We start from the raw sequence: 10,046 nt of genomic DNA on the forward strand, positions 1-10,046 counted from the left end.
TTCCACTTTTTACTTTCTTATATAATCTGTTCGTGTAAATTGGTAAATAAATAAATAAATAAATTCAAGCAGGGTAATTTGACGTGTGGACTCTTCATTCTTCTTGATGATATTAACAATAAATTAATATCATTCATGTAATTCAAATGTTTAAAATAAACATTAGCAAAAATTAAGAATATATGTAAAACAAACATTTGTTTTAATCTTCAAAACCTAATCGTTTCGATTACCTACGACTTCCGGGTCATAACATCAAAATCTGAAACTGGAACACTACACTTTTTTCTATGATAATAAATAATGTTTGCAGCATATTTTGGCGTCACAAAGAATGGGAGGCGTTGTTTAGACATTGGAAATAGCAGATTCACCCTGCACCAACACGAAGGACCGAAGATAAGGTGGCGGTGTGTGAAGAAGACAGCAGGCTGTCCAGCGTTCGTGCTTACCATAGATAATGTTATTATTAGGATTCGAGGGACGCACACGCATCGCTAAATTACCATGATCACAAGCAAATAATGCTGTCCTCGTCATTGGCTGTTGTTGTACTTAATTTCTCTGTAAAATTAAAATCAGCATCAAATCATGTAAAGTTGCTGTAGTGTACTTTCTTATGAAGTCTGCAACGCATCAATATTTTGTATCGGATTACTTGTGTCCATGGCTATATTTGCTTACCTTCTTACAACCTAACTCATTTGTCTACTAGGTATACTATAAAAAATAATGGTCGAATCAAGATATTGGATCTTTTATTAAAATAATGATTATTTAGTCCAGTAATTGGATAAATTATATGGAAGTGTCGAGTCTGGCAGTGATTGTGTGTTCTTATCCGAAATTTCAGTAGCCTCTTTTATGGGGTTTTAATAAAATGATTTGACGTTAAATAAATCATTCATCGAGTAAAAACTTGAGAATGTCTTATTTGCATTTATTGTTTGTTTATCCACCATTGATTTCTTGGGTATTTTGTAGTTATACTTTATATATAACTTTTTAATCCATTAATAAATGTAAGTTATAATTTAATATATGTGCGTGTCAATCCAAAATAAAATTAATGAAAAGTAAAAATATATACATAGGAGTTTTTATTCACAAATTTTATTACTAACCCGAATTATAAACCTTACCGCTTCCTTTAGTAGCAATGCTTAGTAGAAAATTATTGTAATGGCATATATCGGCTTGGAAAAGCAGTAGTGGGTGGGACAGAATAGGTTAATAAACGATGTAAATCCACGTCAAGAGGGTTACGTACGATTTATAGAATTTCCTGTAGTCTGCAAGCAATACATTTCTTTTTTTTTTTCAAAATTAAGATCTTTATCATCACCGCATCACCTGTAACATGCGCGTGTACTCCGTTTGATTTTTTGTATGACAGTATTTTATCAAATTTAAACAATTTTTTTTTAAATAAAGATAACAGCGCGCAAATTTAAAATCACTAAAGAAACTTACTTTCTCACTTATAATATTAATTAGGATTAGGATACAATTGATATGTTTTTCCAAAAAGTTTTATAAGGGTGAGTTGCAAGACGTTTAGACAAAATGCCTTTTTGCGTTTTTCTGCGCAGGTCAAAGTTGACCAGTGCAACGTACTCTAAGTAAAATTATTATTTTTGATATGGCTAAATAATGCGTTTCACCTACTAAAATGTTGTTTCAGTAATTCCAAGTTTATCCGGTTATCACCTAATGCTGGCGCATCACAAATTTTACAAAGAGAGAGAACATGGGGGGAAGGCCGAGTGGCGGTGCCAGAAGAGAAGGCGACTGAAGTGCAAAGCCAATATCGTCACCATCGAGGGAGTTATTGTCAAAGTCGACGACGCTCATAACCATGTATGACACCGCAACCGCAATTAAAATATTTTCCCCAAACACTGTTTTGTAAAATCATCGTATTTTAGTTTTGATACACACAACTGATAGAATACATTTAAAATTAGAAAATTACTAAGCAAGTACTTATATAAATAATTTGACTCAATCGAATAACGGGCGATCCTCTAGAAGTTTCTTCATCAACTAACCTACATACATAAGTCTTTTAAAGAGGAAATATGTGCGTATTTGGTTTTTCAGAATAGTGTACTTTTTTCGCGATATTTCCATTCCGACATCAATCGTGCCTGCAAATCAATAGTAATGTTGATTTTATATTTCGATTAGCCTTTATATTACTTTTTAAGTTAGTGTGGGTTTACATTGATAAGTTTTATATCCTCTAATCAGCGTCCGATTAATTTAATATCTATCCAATTCTAACACAGAAGCAGTGTTTGGCTGCACAAGCCATGGTCACCGAGTTATGTACTACGCATATCATAAATTTCATGCAGACCATTACCAGAGCATGGCGGGAGTCAAGTCTACATGGAGATGCCACATGAGGAGGACGAAGGGCTGTCGATCTTCTGTAATCACCCTGAATGACGTCGTCATTCAATATAATGATAATCATACTCATTAGCTATGACTTGCAAAGTGCTCTTTCTAAAAGCACAATTTTCATGTTCATTTTTATAAATCATAATATTTATTGATATGGTATGATGAAAAGAATGAACTAATATGATATATTCATTTATATGTGTGTAAGAAGACAAAACTTAAAAACAAACTTATATTTACATTGTATATTTACCTTCATGTATGTACTTTTAATAAGTTCTTTGTACAGTAAAGATATTACAAATAAACAAAAAAAGATTAGAAGAAAGTGGATATTTCTTATTCAGAATATTCAGAATATAGAAATACATTCTCTGCTCACATACGAATTGTTTATATAAATTTTTCAGTTGTTTATTCTGTAACAGCCATTTGTTTTCATACTGGTCTGGGAGATAAAGAAAAATAAGAACGTACCAGGTACATATAAATAAATTGAAGGTCTATTAACAGGAAATTCTTCTCATAGGCGATGGGCTAGCAGCAATCTGTTAGCCGTCGCCAATGAGAAGAACGCTGCTGAGTCGACACATTGAATTGATATTTGCTGTTGCAATGACAGTTAAATTGTTAAATATTTCAGAATATCAATTTCACCTTCGAGTTTTGCTACTTTTAGCTCTGTCTGCATCGTAAACAATAATGACATGATAATGTGTCTAGTCTAGTAAGTCATTTTAGCACCTCAAACTATAAGTAGGATACTAGGTATATTAGCACATTCAATAGATTTATTAGCGCATGATCTAATTAAGTTTTTTTCAACAGTAATGTTCGTCTATAGCAACAAAGGTAACAGAGTATTAATCGCCAATGGGCAGCGATATAACAAAGTGTGGGAAAAAAACAATATGACCAAATGGCGGTGTGTCAAGAGGAACTCCGGTTGTAGGTCCGTGGCTTTGACTTACGAGGACAACAGGGCTGTCAGCCTCACTGTCCATAACCACGATATGCCAGCACCATCGACTTCGATGCGTGGTTACCCTATGCCTTAAAGCTAGGGTTGCAGTGGGTGTACGGGCAATAAAAATTACCCGTCGAAATATGTATATGATGCAGTCAAAACTCTAATCTGGTCAAAACCACTTTTAACTAACGTAATTAGTCAAAACTACTTTTGAAGTAGTTTTGACTAATTTTTATACGGACATACGGTTTTGACTGATTGTGTTAGTCAAAACTCTTAGAAAGTTAATAGAGAACGCGAATTTTTGCTGTATATGTTTCAGTTTCAAAATAAAAATGGTGTGGTTGAACAAGCGATGAGTGGTAATTTTTTTTGCGTAAGAATCTAATATCTGAAAACTCTCAATGATAAGTGAACAAAACAAATAGCTAAAGAAGCCGCTACATCAGAAAATTACCGTAAAAATTGACAGACATTAATGTTATATGTAGTTTATAGTTATTTCAATTGTGTCATAGTTGGAATTCAGTGCTATCAAGACATTTATATATTAATAGATGTCGAACGAGGGTATAGAAAACAATGTAAACTAAATAAATGATAAACAAATAAAGAACGATGTTTTAAACTGGAATGTGGAATTCATTGATATTAACGGGGAAAATAATTCTGTGGTAGGCTGTTTTCCTCTCGGCGATATTAAATTGTTTTGTGGAGTTACAAATGACTACGATATTTATTTCCCTTTATACTACAGATTTTCACAGTATGCAATAATGCGATGATTTCTTGCAATAATATCATCACAATTACAAAGGACATTATTTATTATTTTTCTTACATAAAAGTAGATGTTGCCCACAGCTCCGCTTGCGGTAGCCTATGTTTGGCTTCGGGTCATTGACCATTTTATTCCGAATTAAATAAAAATCGGCTCAGCGGTATGGACTTGAAAGATAGAAAGTTAGATAATATTAGTATGTAACATTATTTCTTTTATCTATGGTAGGTAAGTATGGATTCGTATTAAAAAAATGTTGTCAACTTGATTGGTCGTTGCAGCTTCCTTCATCTTCTCAAGGTCGGGAACCAAACTGTTGGTGATTGACGGGGAGCGGTTTAGTCAGCAATACGAGTCCCAGGGGATGACCGTGTGGCTCTGCTGCAAGAGGAACCATGGCTGTCGCCGCAGAGTATGGACCATTGACAATACCATTGTTAAAGTCAAACACGATCATGTTCACCATCAATGAAATATATTCATAATACATTTTGTTTTTTCAGTCGTTGTCTCTCTCTTTAGACTTAATTTTGATTCAATTTGAAAATTGAGCTATCATAATAAGTATGATCACGTAATTAGGGCAATAGGGAGTTGGTAATATAAGTAGAGTATGAACTTAGGTAAACGTAGTAAACAATAAGTTGTATTCTTATTTTTCATCGCGTCGAGCCTTAGACTTACCTAGAAATGTTGACTAGTTACAAAATCATTTAATTTCAATTTATTTTCAGTATTTATGCTGCCCGGCGGAGTCAAGAGCTGCAAAGGTCTGATGATGATAAATCAGTACACGTTTGCTGAATGGAAACCTCGTGCCTGGTATTGCTCGAAGAAGAGGCGAGGTGGGTGCCCAGCCCGCGCCCGCACTGACAAACATGGCAACCTGGTCTTCGTCAGCGAGAACCATAACCATCCACCGCCTAATTTTCACGTTACAAAGGAAGGGCAATTTGTAAAGATATAACTAAATAAAATATTTTTTCGTTGAACTGAATAAGTGAGATTTTTCTTGTCTTAACTGGCCTGGTCACTGTTTATGAAGTAGTTGTGGCTATACAGACGATTGCTTTTATGTACTGACAACAGTCTATATGTGCAAAGGCTCTGCTAGGATCATTTTATAAGTGTTCTCCGCTTTTGTCTACAACTCGTATTCCGAGTGTACTGGATATTGAAATATGCTATTTTTACTAAAAACTGGAACACAACAATGCAATCGCTGCTTTCTAGTATAAAATATCTATTTAAAATAATTAAAAAAAACTCTTGCAGTCGTTATTCTGCCAAGTGGCATCGAAGGCTGTAAAAATGTGATGATCATAAACAAATATACTTACTCTGAATGGACCAAACGTTTCTGGTACTGTTCGAAGAAGAAGCGTGGTGGCTGCCCAGCCCGGGCTCGCACTGACACCGACGGAAACCTGATTTTCCTGAGCGAGAGTCATAACCATCCACCGCCGAATTATCACATTACCAAGGAAGGGAAATATATAAAGATATAAAATCAAAATAATGTTCTGCTTACAACGAATTTTTATTTACGCCAGCTCCCCTTGCACAAGTTTATTGCACGTCCTAGAAACGAAAGTTGTTATTTACATAACGACTTAGCAATTGATCGCATTGGATACTGGCAGAATGGGTCCAGCATTGATTTTGTAAGTTAAATTGTTCATCATCATCAACTATCAAAGAAAGTAAGATTGTACTCAAAGAGAAAATCTCATTGATAAGTAAAGTTTTACAGAGGCTAAACTTATTTAGTTGCAATATCAGAATTAGTAATAGTCTACACTTGTCCAGGGCTTCTTTTCTGCTCATATATATAGAAAAATGAAGATTAAATTGAAAAAAACCTAATTTTTTCAGGAACATATTTCCTCACCAATCATAATGGCAACAAAGTGTTGGTCATCAATGGGGAGCGGTTCAATAAGGAGTACGAGAGGAATATGAAGACAAGATGGCGTTGTATCAAGAGAAACATTGGTTGTCGTTCCTCAGCTATCTCTGTAGAGGACAGCATTATCAGTGTCTCTGTCCACAATCATGATAAGATTAAAATGTCTAATTAGTACTTACCTTTAAATAAAAATACTTAAACTTCTGAAATTTTAAAATTGAATTTAAGCCCAATATACAATATCAAATTTTGTTTATATTGTTTATATAAATATTGTTTTGAATAAATTGGCATTGACAAGAACTACAATATCGTTATGAATCCTATCGAATCCTCGTCGATCCCCGTAAGATTAAGATTAGTCAGTAGAAACTCTTAACTAATTTTGAACATTTATTTTGACCACATGTCATTTTCAGCACTTGTGGCGGCAATATTGAAGGCTCGCTTTGCTCCAGAGACTGGTAACATTTACGTCGATGGTCACAAGTTTTGCAGACATTCTCGATCGTTGGTTGGAGATCGCATCAGATGGACCTGTTCCAAGAGACACAAGCACAAGTGCAAGGCGTCAGCTGTCACGATAGATGGCGTTGTCGTGTCTACCAATGGAGCCCATTCACATCTATGATTGGTTTAACGTCATCTTCTATCAAAATTGGATTTCATTTAAATCTTTGTTTTCAAAGTTTTACGATCTTCATGTTTTGATGATTTTATCAGGCCTATGTTAAATTAAGAATTTTATATAGCGTATCCTTGTGATTATTGTTTTGTAATACGGGTGTTATATTTTCGATTTTCTCACTAAAAAGTTTATCTTAAGGATATTTCTTATTTATTTCTAAGGTGCTAAACATAGCGATATATTGTTGTTATAGTTTTATTTTGATTAATCACGGACAAATTTTACCTGATTAATATTTATTCCAATTGCGTCTAAATAAATGTATTGTTTATTGGAAACAGTGTTTTATGTTCATAAAGGTTATTTGATGAGTCATGAAATCACGATATTATAATAAAAATCGAAGACAGAGAAAACAGTTACATACAGTTAAATAAACACAACTATCGTGATGTATTTCGTTTCACTCTTATAAGAAAGAGAAGAAAAGTATATTAGGAATACACGAGAAGAGACTGGACTAATACATTTTGTCTTTCATCGCGTCCCCTATTTTACACAACACCTATCTTTCAGCTTCGTATGAGATAAGTCGGAAAATTGTATGGTCATGATCTATTACATTTGGTTACGCTATTACGTTTGGTTATTCGTTTTTTGTATCTTAGCTGTTTCACGCTGTTTCAAAAAGGAATATTAATAATAACTTTATTCACCAAAAAAATGTATAATAGTTGACAGAATCATTTTAGAATGTAGATTTAGATAGAATAGAAGAATATTTTGTTTTTACAGATGTGGTGTTTGAAACGTCTGCCCGCGGGAGTACTGTACTAAGAATTGGCAGCTATACGTACAACAAAATATACACCAAGGATAATATGAAGTGCAGATGGAGATGTACGAGAAAAAGCCTTGGATGTAATGCTACGGTCATCACGATCGACGATGTCGTTGCTAAAACTTCGGGTTTCCATTTTCATTAAAACTGTGACCATTATTTTAAAGGAATCGTTCCTATTAAAATAGTTAATAAAATGAAATTTTTATAGCAATTTGATTGGTGTATGAAGTTTTATTTTCTCAATAGTGAACATCTCTAAAGCTTGTAATCTCGAGAACATATCTGCAAGCGTGTTCTTTTTTCTTTTATTGAAAATACAGGTTAATTATGTGTTTTATTTTATAAATATATGTACGTTAGTCTATAAGATATATAGATGTAAAAGTTCTTAACATAGATGTACGTTTTTCAATCAGAACTCAACGACAAGATAATTCTGATCTGAGGTACAGGGTAATTTATTTTGCGGTTAATTTATACAATTAATCACATATAAAAATTTATTGAATTCGCAGTGATCATAGTCAAGAACTCATCAGGCAAGGACATTGCTATTATCGATGGGTACACCTACTATTGTCATACCAGGAACAAGAAAACGAAAAGCTGGGTTTGCACCAGGGGGACGGGTATCTGCAATGCTCGATTCACCTCCAACAATGAAGGCGTGATCATAAGGAGTAAAAATCTTCACCACCACGTACCTCCCCAATTTATTATCCGCAATGGAGTAATTTTAAGAGTATAGGTATATTATCTAAATGTTTTGACTCGCCGTCCAATGGAATTATTTCGATTTGTCACCCTGTTTTGTCCCCTGAAGTGAAAATATTGTAGAACTGTATCCTTGTTGCCATAAAGGGATTTAAGTGAAAAGAGTTCGATTCCCTTCGTTGCTTAATAGAGAACAGATCGAACTTTTTCATCCAATCTATCCATCACATATAGGACAAAGCAGGACTAAGAATTGGAATTATCCTTTCAATGGTTATAAATAAGTACATGAGTTGTATATTAGTTTACGTTTTTATTATATCTGTCTGTTTTCGATACGTGATATCATCAACAGTGGCAGGTCCTATACCATTTGACTTATCCTTACTATTACTAGCATATTCAATGGGTAATTTCAGGTATGCGTGTTAAGAATTCAATAAAAAATGTCTTAGGAATCTGCCATTGTGGTAATTTCTTATTTTTTTCTTTAGTTCCTAGATAGTTTCATGTAGGTTTTATTTTTTATTTTATTTGTCTTTATTATTTGGTAAGATTAAATCTAATTATATGGGTAGTTAAGACATTTTAGTATATTTTTGCAATTAAAAATGTATTATTCGGATGGAGAAATATTGATATACCTAATATTAAAAGTGCGATAATATTTTTATTGTGTTATTTTATAATGACATAAAATTAAAGAATGTTGAAAATATAGACGAGATTTTATTTTCTTCAATGTGTATTTCTTCTATTTAGTTTTTCGCTTGTATTCGCATTGGAGTAATTTTAAGAGTATATGTATAAATATTATCTAAATGTTTTGACTCGCCGTCCAATGGAATTATTTCAAAATATAATTAAGTAAACTACATAAATACATAGCATCAAGTAGTTTGCAATGTAGATACATCTTTTGAAAATAAAATTTTGATGTAACACGACGAAAGGAGTAGCCTAGTGTACCTACGCCACTTCATTTTCGTCGTGTCCAGGAACAAAATATTACAAATTTTTCAAAATATTTTCTAAGGATCCAATGATATCATAACGATCAGTCGTTTGAGATGATTTTGCGTATTACCGCCAAAACCGTTACATTGCGTTTTATTTATAGTAATGCAACTCACAAATTAACTTCACATTATTGGAAGAGCAATAAAGACGTATATGAATATAACCACAAAATAAAATAATATAATGCATTCATTAATTTCGCAGTTCTAATAGTAAAGAATTCATCCGGGAAAGACATCGCTTTAATCAACGGGTATACCTACTACCGTCAAAAGAGGAGCAAGTTCGCTAATTACTGGGTATGCACCAGAGGATCTGGATTCTGCAAGGCCCGATTCAAGTCAAACATGGATGGCGTGATTTTAAATACCATCAACATGGATCAGCATGGCCACGAGCCACCTCAGTTTATTATTCGCAATGGTATAATCTTAAGAATATAAAAGCTTTTCTTATCGCGTTGTTTTCAGATCTTCGTGGAAAAAAAAATTAATTATTGTAATATTTTGTTCCTGGACACGACGAAAATGGAGTGGCGTAGGTACACTAGGCCACTCCTTTCGTCGTGTTACATCAAAATTTTATTTTCAAAAGATGTATCTACATTGCAGACTACTTGCTGCTATGTATTTATGTAGTTTACTTAATTATATTGTTAACCATGAAACATTATTCTTATTATATTACTCGCGTAGAAGACAGGTGTCGTATAAAACACTGTGTATCTATCAGAAATAAATATATATCTCGAAAGAAAGTACGATTCAC

General features: G+C 33.5%; 1 long non-coding RNA gene across 1 annotated transcript; it reads left to right on the forward strand.

Moving 5' to 3' along the window:
- The first annotated feature begins 1,684 nt into the window (after positions 1-1,684).
- LOC128672198 (uncharacterized) lies at positions 1,685-4,086 on the forward strand. The gene is made up of 2 exons (XR_008404927.2): positions 1,685-1,860; positions 2,292-4,086. It is a non-coding gene; the product is annotated as an uncharacterized LOC128672198 (long non-coding RNA).
- Positions 4,087-10,046: the final 5,960 nt, after the last annotated feature.

This window comes from Plodia interpunctella, chromosome 9, assembly GCF_027563975.2.
Source record: "Plodia interpunctella isolate USDA-ARS_2022_Savannah chromosome 9, ilPloInte3.2, whole genome shotgun sequence".
In the NCBI taxonomy this organism is placed as follows: domain Eukaryota; kingdom Metazoa; phylum Arthropoda; class Insecta; order Lepidoptera; family Pyralidae; genus Plodia; species Plodia interpunctella.